Here is a 12,008-nt window from a genome sequence, read left to right as displayed (position 1 = left end):
CCAAAATAACTGAATACACATAGAAAGATGTATCTGCTATATAGTACTTTCAGAACTTCAATGCTACCCTTTTGAATGAATTACCATTGCTTATTGGAAAATGTAATAAGGAAAGCTCTAAACTCTTCCTAAGAAAGCTTCTATTATTTTCCTCAAAGGAACTTTCCTTAAGGTCATTTTCCTTGGCCATATAAAAACTATTAAGAAGATAAAGAAAGTTCCTTTGCTGCTTTTCCTTACCTAGCCATGCTGTTCTTCACTTCCACTGTTTTTCCTTATATCCCAAAGTTCTGTGAACATCTAGCATCCTGTTGAAAGAACATCACCATGCTGCTGTCTCATGGTTTTTTTTCATAATTTTGTAGTAATCCAAGTTCCTATGAACAACAGATTTCCTGAATCCTAAGTAGAGGCAAGAACTATATACCTTCTGATCCTAAATGTGTCATCTGATCTAGTCAATCACAGCCCTAGAATCCTCGAAAACTAGAAAACTGAAACATTCCTCCAGCATTAGAAATGGGATCCTTTCTGCACACATACACACAAAAAAGGAAATCTGACAAGTCTTCTTTGGCACTGGCACCCCATCGAGAGCTCTTTCTCCCCATCTTTGAGGCTGCAACGCTATAAGCCATCTGGGAGTTGCCCTCCTTGACTTGCCAATCTGAAACCACAGACTTCTGCATTGTCTGGGTAGCTTTAATGCAGGAAGTCTTATGACAGTAGAATCTGATCAATTCTCTTTTTCAATGATTTCCCACAGAGCTTCCCAAATAACCCTAATTCATTTGAGAAAAGGAATGGGATGCTACAACACACCTGCTTTATTAGGGTAAGAGGTTAAGGACCAGCATCTTGGACAGGGACAAAGAGAAGTGATTAGACTAAAGCCCTTTGGATTCCAAAAGGACAGAAGAGATTGAGTCCTAGGAGGACATCATTAGCATCTTTCCATGGTTTTTCACTAGTGGAGGTTATGTGTTACCCACACCCAGTGAAAGTGGTAACACATCATCTTCACTACTCACAAGTTCATGGGGCTATTTTGGCTTAGTGAGAGGGTAAAGGTTTAAAATAGAGGGAAAGGGCAGAGTCAGAGATCCTTGAAAATCCATGCATAGAACTGGTTCTTCTTGCCCATGCTGTCGAAGGTTGTTATAAATAAGGATTAAGCCAAATTGTTGCAAGTTTTGGGACGTGAGCAGAAAGTGCTATATACTTTCTGCTTAGGGGAGAAGACTTTAAATGTGTCTCCTGGATTCAAAAGAGTAGCAGATGTGACTTGGATTCAACATCTTATACTTTTATTGCTAGTTTCATTTAAACTCATTCTCCCTCAGCATGTTATTGTAATAGAGAGAAAAGTGACACATAAGAAAGTTTTTGTTTTTTTAAAGCTGTGGTAATCAGAGAAAAATATATCTTGCTTTCTTGATTCCTGGTCTTTCTTGCAACTCGAGAAATGCTCTCTCCTCCTTCCCGGTATCCCTGCCCATTCCTTTCTCTGGAGTGTTCCATGATGGAAACTTTTAGCTTTCCATAATTTGTACCCACCTGACCATGATTTCAGGAGTCAGACTCAAGACATCTAGAATGAGTTTTCTCCCTTCTCCCTTTAAGCTTTTGGCCTCTGTCCACATCCTCAGAAGGTCTTATGTGGGACAATCTGGGGTATCTAATCCTTCCTCCACAAAGCTATCAGAGTGATTTTCCAAAGGTGCAGCTTCCATGTCAGCCCCTTCCTCTGTAACTTCTAGTGGCTCTCTATTACCTCTAGGATCAAATGTGAATATCTCTGTTTAAGACCTGACCCCTTATCTGCTCTTCCAGCTTTCTTATGTATTATTTCCTCTATGCTTATGACAATCCAACCATCCTGGCCCACTTGCTAGTTCCACCTCCTGTCTCCCTTAGCGCTTATTCTCCTCCATGCCTCCAACTCTGTCCCTCCTCACCTAGCAGTGAGATCTCTGAGTTAGGTTTCTAAAGTGGGGATAGCTTGCATTGTCTTCATCACTCTCACATTCCCCACAATGGCATGTAATGGTGAGACAACTTCTCACAACTAGTGCTATAGTCTATGGCCTTGAAGCAAAGGGACACTAACTAGCCTATATGCGAATCAGGGGATCAAATTGGTGACCATTACCTTTCTGAGCCAAGACCATTTTTGGAAGGGTCGAGAGGGATCAGGAACTGTGATTTCATCTATTCATGCATCCTCATGCAATGAGGAAACTACTTTTAACAAAGTAGATCAGCAACTGTCTACAATGCATTTCTTTAGAGAGTTGCCTAGGGCTTTGAGAATTAAAGTGACTTGCTCAAGTTAACACAGCCAGTACATGTCAGAGGCAGGCCTCCATAAATCTCAGAAAAATCTGTATCCATCATCATCATCTAATGTTTATATAGAACTTTAAGGTGTGCAAAGCACTTCACATGTTATCTCATTTGACCCTCTCAACAATCCTATAAAGTAGGTGCTATTACTATTTGTACTGAGGTACAGCGAGGTTGAGTGATTTACCAGTGGTCATACAGCTAGTAAGTGTTTGAAGCAGGATTCAAACTCAGGTCCTCTTGACTCTAAGTCTCATACCCTATTCATTATAACCCCTACTATGCCATGACATTTTTCAGGTGTAAAGTTTTAACTGACTGGGAACAGTCAAGTCATCTTGATTAGAGTGTTTATTGTTTCCTCTGACATCTCATTTTGGTGTATAGATAACTACGGATTCTGGAAAGCTATGTCAGTGGACAGCATATTCTCTTTCCAAGTCCTTAGGTCTTATCAGTTGACAAGACTTTAAGGATGGTCCAGTGATGGACAATGACCATGCTGTCTAGCAACAAGTTTAACTAAGGTTGAAAAGGCTCTTCATGAGAACACTGGCCACAAGAGGATGATTTTTTTTCTTTTTTTAAATTTTATTAATTTAGTTTGATTTATCAATGATCACTTCTATATGCTTTTGAGTTTAAAATTTTTCTCCCCCTTCCTCCCACCACCCTTCCCAAGACAGCACACAATCTGATATAGGCTATACATTTCCCTATTAAACATATTTTCCCATTAGTGAAGCTGTAAGTAAAAATTAAAACCAATAGGAGGAACCATCAGAAAGAGGAAACAAAACTCAACTGAAGAGAAAAAAATGATAGCAATTCAACTTCCACAGTTCTTTCTTTGCATGTGGATAGCATTTTCCATCACGAGGCCTCTGGAGATGTCTTAGATCCTTGTATTGCTGAGAAGGGTTAAGTTTATCACACAATGTGGCTGTTGTTGTGTACAATGTTATCTTGGTTCTGCTCATTTCACTCAGCATCAGACCATACAAGTCTTTCCAGGTTTTTTTTGAAGTCAGCCTATTTATCATTTCTTTTTATGTCTTTCTTGAATCTTGTACTTGAAGATCAAATTTTTTGTTGAGCTCTGGTATTTTTATCAGGAAGGTTTGGAAGTCCCCAATTTCATTGAATATCCATCTTCTCCCTTGAAAAATCATGCTCATTTTTGCTGGGTAGTTGATCCTTGGCTACAATCCAAGCTCCTTTGCCTTACGGAATATCATGTTCCACGCTATGTGGTCTTTTAATGTAGAAGCGGCAAGGTCCTGTGTAATCCTGATATTTAAATTGTTTCTTTCTGGCTGCTTGCAGCACCTTCTCTTTCATTGGGTAATTCTGGAATTTTGCTATTATATTCCTTGGTATTTTCAATTTGGAATCTCTTTCAGGTAGTGAGCAGTGTATTCTTTCTATGGTTATTTTACTTTCTGGTTCTAGGACTTCAGGGCAGTTTTACTTTATGATTTCCTGAAAGATAATGTCCAGGCTCTTTTTTTTCATCATGACTTTCCAGCAGTCCAATGATTTTTAAATTGTCTCTCCTGAATTGATTTTCCAGGTTGGTTGTTTTACCGATGAGGTGTTTTACATTTTCCTCTATTTTTTTTTCATTTTTTTGTTTCTGCTTGATTCTTGCTCTCTCATAGAGTCATTAGTTTCCATTTGTCCAATTCTAGTTTTTAACAGATTGTTTTCTTCTGTTAGTTTTTGTACTTCCTTCTTCAATTGGCCAGTTGGGTTTTTTAGGGACTTGTTTTCTTCAGTGTACTTTTTTTTCCAATTGGCCAATTGTATTTTTTAAAGACTCTTCTACCTCTTTCATTTGACTATTAAAATCCTTCTTGAGCTCTTCTAAGAAGGCTTTTTGGGCTTCAGACCAGTTCATATTCCTTTTGATTGCAGATATGGGTTTGTTGACAATGTTGCCCTCTTCAGAATTTCTATCATGATCTTCACTCTTCTCATTATACGAATCTATGGTACATTTCTTTTTACTCGTAGTGTTTCTTTATTCCCTGGCCTTTAAAGAGATTGAGCTCTTCTGCTGGGGAACAGAGGGCACTGACCCAAGCTTCTTGTGCTGGGAGCTTAGGTCTTGGTCACTGGCTTTGTGTGCTGGGGCCTCTTATGCTGGCAATTGGAGGCTATAGGTTTCTGGCAGCTTACCTCGTGTTGGGCTGGAATCAGCAAGGCTGGAACTTCTAGGCAATTCTAGGTTGCCTGCTTTTCCTTTCCTTTAGCTTTCTTCAGCTCCTTTTAGATGGGTGCTGCAGGCTATTTATCTGCCTGGGGCCCCTTGCAGTGCTGTCTCCCTCGTTTCTGCTAATGCACTGGGAGATTCCTTTGTGGTACAGTGCTGAGGTACCTGGTGGTTTTCTGAGCTGGTTTCAACCAGTTCCCCTGCCCTCACTGAGGCACTCGGAGGTCCAGGTGTTGGTGTTTGCCTGCTCTACCACCTGGGCTTCAGGATCTCCTCCTGGCTGACAGTTGGAGGCTGCAGGGTTCTGACAGCTTACCTGGTGTTGGGTTGGAATCAGCAAGGCTGGGACTTTAGGAAGACTCTAGGCTGCTTTCTTCAGCTCCTTTCAGATAAATGCTGCAGGGTGCTTATCCACCTGGGGCCCTTTGTAGTACTACTTCCCTTATTTTTGCTGAGGCACTGGGAGACCCTTTTGCTGGGCTGCTGCACTGCTGCTCCCCATCTTTCTTCTAGTTCAGCTGTTCCAGGGTTTTTTCTGGGGTGATATTTTCTCTGTTTTCAGAGGTCCCACCAGAGGATGATTGCACCTCCACCCCCAGCCAAAATAAAAGGCCTGAAAGGAATAAGTGTCTGTGTCAATGGAGGGAAGACCCATATTAATAAAAACATGAAACTCCAAATCAAGGTTGAATTAATCCACAATAATCTTGTTCCTCTTGAAAGTTTTTTCCTTGATTCTATCAAGTTTTGGGAGCAACAGTTAACAAAATTTCTCTTTTTCATTGACTTGTTGAGCTAAGGAACCAAGTCACCCATAAGGTAAGACATGCACCAAGCTCTCACTCACTAAATGCCTCAGTTATCTGGCTCTACCAGAACCAAGAAGTATTTCAGTTTGGAAAACGATAAGCAGATTGATTTCTTTTCCAACCATATGGTATTGGCAAACAAACCCCATATAACCCAAGGCAAGTCCTGGGAAAATCTCAGCATTTTGCTAAGTGAATCAGTCTTGCTTAATGAGTACTGCTGTTTCAAGGGTGCCAGTGGCCAAAAGAAATAAATTCTAGAAAATGTAGTAGCTAGGATGGTAGCCTTGGAGTCAGAAAGATCTGGGTTAAAAATCCTTCAATATTTGATAGCTATGTGAGCCTGGAAAAAGTCACTTACTCTCTCCACACTTCAATATTCTGTAAAATTGGGGGGGGGTGATTGGGTTAGATGGTCTTTTAGGTCCTTTCCAGCTTTCTTTATTATCATTATTTATTTATTTATTTTTAAAATAAATTTTTAGAATTCGCTCCCTCCTCCCATCCCTTCCATGGCTGCTGAGAAGGCAAGCAATATGGTGTCAATTATATATGTTAAATCATGCAAAGTATATTTGCATATTAGCCATATTGAGGGGAAAATGCAAAAAAAAAAAATAAAGAAAGCTAGAAAATTACATTCCAATTTGCACTGAGTTCATCAGTTCTCCCTCTGGAGACGGATAGCATTTTGTCATCATGAGCCTTTTGCAATGGTCTTGGATCATTGTATTGATCAGAGTAGCCAAGTATTTCACAGTTGATCATCATTACAACATTGCCATTACTGTACACAATGACCTCCTCATCCTTCTCACTCCGTTTAGCATCAGTTTATATAGGTCCTCATATGTTTCTTCTGAAACCACTCCTCTCATCATTTCTTACAGCACAATAGCATTCCTTCACAATCATGTGCCAGAATTTGTTCAGCCATTTCCCAACTGATAAGCAACCCCTCAATTTCCAGCTCTTTGCCACCACCAAAAGAGCTTCTATAAATATTTTTGTATCTCTAGATCCTTTTGTTTTTTCTTTGATCTCTTTGGAATACAGACCTAGTAGTGGTATTGCTAGGTCAAAGGGTATGAAGTTTTATTGACTTTCAGGCATAGTTCCAAATTGTTTTCCAGAATAATTGGATTAGTTTACAATTCCACCAACGGTTTATTAATCTACCCATTTTCCTTTATCCCCTCTAGCATTTGTCATTTCTGATAGGTATATACACATATTATGGATACACACACACACACACACACACACATACAGAGAGATGTATGTATGCATATATATGTACATACACATGTACACATATGTATGTATATGTGTTACATATGTATGTGTTATATATGTATATACTTTCCTCTTTGAACCAATTCCAATGAGAGTGAAGTTCAGGCATTGCCCATTCCCCCCATTCCCCCTCTACTATAAAAGCTTTTCCTTGTCCACCTTTTTCTTTTCAAGCCAATATTTATTAAGCACTTAGTATATTCTAGGCACTGTGCTAAGTCATGAAAATACAAATCAAGAATCTATCAAAAAGTATTTATTCAACATATTCTATGTGCCGAGAACTATACTAAGTATTAGAGACACAAAACAATAATTGAGTAGCAAATATTTACTAAGCACCTACTATGCACCAGCAGTAGGAAAACAAATACCAGCGATGTAACATACAAAGAAAAGCAAAAACAGTATCTGCCCTTAAGGAGCATGCATTCAAAATTAACACGTAAATAGGTACACAGAGTAGATAGAAAGTTGTATACCTTTTATGTGAGAAAATTTCCCCATTCTACCTCCCCCCTTCTCCCAGTGCATCCCTCTTTCTCAGTCTCTCATTTTTATGGGGGAGGTCATCCCAACATAATTGATTCTTCACACTCATGCCCTCTGCCTACGTAGAATCTTTCTAACTGCTCTAATAATGATAAAGTAGTTAGGAGTTACATGTACCTCTTTCCATATAGAAATGGAAATGGTTCAATTTTATTGAATCCCTTATGATTACTCTTCCATGTTGACTTTTTTGTGCTTCTCTTAAGTCTTGTGTGAATGTCAAACTTTCTATTCAACTCTGGTCTTTTCATCAGGAATGCTTGAAAATTCTCTATTTCATTAAATTTCCATTTCTTACCCTGATGGATTATAATCAGTTTTGCTGAATAGGTTATTCTTGGTTGTAATCCTGCCATCCAGAATATCATATTCCAAGGCTTCCACTCCTCTAAGGTGGAAGCTTAAATTTTGTGTTATCCTGACTCTGGTTCCATGTTATTTGAATTGTTTCTTTCTGGCTACTTGTAATTTTCTCCTTGACCTGGGAGCTCTGGAATTTGGCTGTAATATTGCTGGGAGTTTTTCATTTTTGGATTTCTTCAAAGAAGAAAACAGGAAATTATCTCAATTTCTACTTTACCCTCTTGAACTAAGATTTCAGGCTAGTTTTCCTTGATAATTTCTTGAAATATAATATCTAGGCTCTTTTTTTTTATCACATATTCCAGATATTCCAATAATTCTTAAATTATCTTTCCTAGATCTATTTTCCATATCAGTTGTTTTTCCAATGCCATATTTCACATTTTCTTCTATTTTTCATTCTTTTCACTTTGTTTTATTGTTTCTTAATGCATCATGGAGTCATTAGCTTCCACTTCCTCAATTCTAATTTTTAAGGAATTATTTTCTTCAGTGAGCTTTTATTCAGCTTTTTCTATTTGACCAATTCTGCTTTTTAAGGAGTTCTTTTCTTCAGTGAATTTTTGTGCCTCTTTTACCATTAGGCCAATTTTTTTTTCAAGCTGTCATTTTCCTCAGTGTTGTTCTTTTTTGTTTGTTTGTTTGTTTCTCTTACCAAGCTGTTAATTCTCTTTTCATTATTTTCTTTCATCACATCATTTATTTTCCCAATTTTTCCTCTATTACTCTTCACTCTTTCTTTAACTCTTCCAGGAATTCTTGTTTGCCTTGGTTCCAATTAGCATTTTTTGAGGGTTTGTTTATAGCTGTTTTCAAATTGTGGTTGTCTTCAAGTTTGTGTCTTAGTCTTCACTGCCACCATATTAGCTTTTTATGGTCAGCCCATTTATTTATTTGTTGGTTTGTTTATTTATTTGTTTGTTTGTTTGCTGTTTGCTCATTTTCTAGCCTGTTTCTTGACTTTAAACTTCATGTTAAAGTTGGGCTCTGCTAAGCTGAGGGTAGGAAGGCACTGTCCCAAGCTTTAGGTATTTTTATGCTGCTATTTCCAGAGCTAGATCTGGAAGTCTGGAAGTTTTTGGTGTTTCCAAGGTAGTTTGATCCAGAGAGAGTTGTAGTCACTGTTCTCCTGGTCTGTGCTTTGGTCTTTACCCAAGAAGGGTCCCTGTTTCCTTATATCCACAAACACTCTTCTCGGCCCTGGAATTATGGCCAGGTCTCCTGCTCTCCTGTAGTCATGAGGCTAGTATTCCTCTCTGCCTTAGAACTGTGACAAGGACCTCTGTTCCCTTGTGACTGATCACAAGTGCTCCTGTTCACCCTGGAACTGTGACCCAAAACTGCTTATGGGCAAGAGCATTGCAATCAGCTCCAGCTGAACCTGGTGCTAGCAAATGGTCCCCTGTGATTTCTTTCTGATCAGTTATCTGACCCCCTTACCATCTCTGCACTGAGAGCTCCTGAAGCTGCTGCCGCTGCTGTGACAATTGCCTCCAAGGTCCACTGCTGGTGTCCTTGCTGGACTACAGGCCAGCTCCACACCCTGGTGTCACAGATCTCTCCCACTGACCTGCTAAGTTGTCTTAGGCTGGAAAAATATCTGACCTCAACCTTTTGTTGGCTCTTTCAGTCCAAAATTTGATTTGAGGTGTTCCTTAGAGTTGTTTGGAGGGGAGTGTTGGAAAAGTTCGGCTGAGATGTTGCCTGTACTCTGCCATCTTGGCTCTGCCCCTCCCCTTCCAGTTCTCAGTCAAGGAAACCTAGGATCCCTCAATGTTACCATAGCTAGCTAATTACCAAGTTAACTCAATTATTCCTTTCATGTGCTTGTGGGGAAAGATATCATTTTTTGTTTCTATTGAAAAATGTCTCCTCTGGTCCACATCATGCTTCATTAACCCTGGCTCCCAGACAGAATTCTGATTTCAAAATCTTCACTGTTGGTGATGATGCAAGGTGGAAAGTACAGAGAACACAGCATGGTTTTCAAACTCCAGATGGAGCCTGTGGTATCAGCAGTTAGGAAAACCTTGTTTTGACTTGCCAGGGGAGAAGATTTGATGGAGAAGTCACGGCTGGAGATGAAGTACAGAGCACCAACCCCTATGTCATTTGGACAAGGGGACCTTTTTTTTTTTTTAAAGCAGCATTGAAGATCATGAGAAGTGGCCTGAAGTGCCAAAAGCTAATGAGCTCTTACCAATTAGTGGTTCTCTCCCTGGTCCTTGCCTAACCAGCATGACTTGGTGTGACATCTGGAAATGAAGTGGCTTGTGCCAAACAAAATTTCCAGTAGCACAAGAGCTTGGGGCATCAATGGAATTTCTCTATTTTTAGATTTCTTCTTTCTAATTATACCCTTGACCTCCAATGCCCCCAGGGTCTATGCAGAGAACAAGTATTCTGTTTAGAGCAACATAGACCAATATTGGAATCATGATTTCAGAGGAAGGGTTAGAATGGAGGTAGGGAAGGCATAATAGAGAGTATTGAGCAATGGAAAGAGCACTTGAATTGGGAGTCAGAAGACCGAGTTTGACTGTTTATTTTCTACTGGTATAAATTGGTGTAAGCCACTTCCCTTTTATGAGCCTCAGTTTCCTCCTCTGTCAAGAGAGACAGTTGGACTCACTGATATGGCCAGTTAAAAATCATATAATTCTGAGGCTAAATAGATACTATTATTGTCTTCCTACCCCAGCAGGACAGAGGTGGTTTAAAAGATTGATTTTGTATCACATTCAAAAGGTCAACCACAGAAACTCTGACAGAACAAGATGGGAAGGGAATTCATAAATGGCGGCAGTCTACCAATTAGTCAACAAGTTTTTATTGAGCACACACTATAATGAAAATGTCATGCAAAGACATTTAAATAGAGACCCCATACTGTGGATGCTTATGAGCTAGTTAAAGAGCTCACAGAACAAAGCAGAGGTCTCCAAACTATTGGTGGGAAAAACTACTTCTCATTCCCCTGAAAGCTTGAGATTACCTGGTGAGTGCTGAAGAATGCTGAGATTCTGGCAACAAAAGGCCCTGATTTTCAGTCCTCATCCCCTATTGAGGGGCCAAGACCTACCTGATAATTAGAGGCAATGGATGGGGCACTGAGGAGAGAATCCTTCTGGAGGAAGAGGTCATAGTTCAAGCCACACAAATCTCTAAGATTCTCAATTGCAGAGGAGATGCTAATTGGCATTGATAAAGGGGCTTTCCTCAACAGGATCTTTTAGCACCAAAGAAATCATAGGTCTGGACAAAAAAAAAATGTACAAGCCACCAGGGATACAAAGGGCAGAAGGAAACAGTCCTCACCCTCAAGGAGTTTACATTCTACAAGATGCACACCTTCTCTAACAAGCTCAGCATTTCTTTTGTGGTAACAGAGATGGAAGTCACAGGCACTCCTCTTGCCTTGGTACTAGAAATCTGAATTCTGTAGGGGCAACTCTCATTGCAAACCCCAAAGAGTCCAATGGTTACATTCTTTTAAAATATTTTTATTTATTTTATTCTTAATTTATGGAATAAAACAAGCATTTCCATAGCATAGTATAATTTTTTAAAAGATTGCTCATGAAACTGCAAATCTATTATATACAATTTCTTATTCTTTTTAAATACATAATGAGTTATCATTTAAATTTTTTTCCTTTTTTTCTTCCCTCCTTCTACCCTAGAGATGGCTGTAATTAGACATAAATGTGTGTGTGTGTGTGTGTGTGTGTGTGTGTGTGTGTGTAAAATCATTCTATATATACTTCTATTTCTTAGTTCTTTCTCTGGATGCAGACAGAGTCTTCCATCATATGTCCTTTATAGTTAATTTGGATGTTTTTAATAGCCAAAATTACTTCATTGCTCAAAGCTGTTCTTAAAACAATATTGCTGTACTGTATACAGTATTCTCTTGGTTCTTCTCATTTCACTCTTCATTATTTAGTGAAATCTATCTATATTTTTCTAAAATAATCAAGTTACAACGGTTACATTCTGAACCGATGCTCTGACACTGAGAGCAGCTTCTGCTCAGTGATAGTCAGAAAGCACTGAGATCATACTCCATTCAATTAGTTCAAATTGCCAGGCCCAGACAAACTGTGCCTCATGGTATTGAAAGACCTGGCCAATATGGTGTCTGTGCCACTAATATTGATCTTTGAAAGATTATGAAGAATAGGCAGATCCCACAGAAATGGCAAAGGACTAATGTGGTCCTAATTTTCAAAAGGGGAAAGAGGATGGAGTTTGCAAATTATAGTCTTACCAAGCTTGACATTGATTCCTAGAAAAATTCTAAAATGCATTGATAATAATAATAGCTAGCATTTATATAGTGTTTACTATGTGTCAGGCACTGTTACTAAGTGCTTTACAAATATTATTTCATTTGGTCTTCACATTAATCCGGTGAGGTAGGTGCT

Source organism: Phascolarctos cinereus, unplaced genomic scaffold (assembly GCF_003287225.1).
Source record: "Phascolarctos cinereus isolate Bilbo 61053 unplaced genomic scaffold, phaCin_HiC Scaffold_2;HRSCAF=192, whole genome shotgun sequence".
In the NCBI taxonomy this organism is placed as follows: Eukaryota; Metazoa; Chordata; class Mammalia; order Diprotodontia; family Phascolarctidae; genus Phascolarctos; species Phascolarctos cinereus.
Note: the sequence above shows the minus strand (reverse complement) of the source record.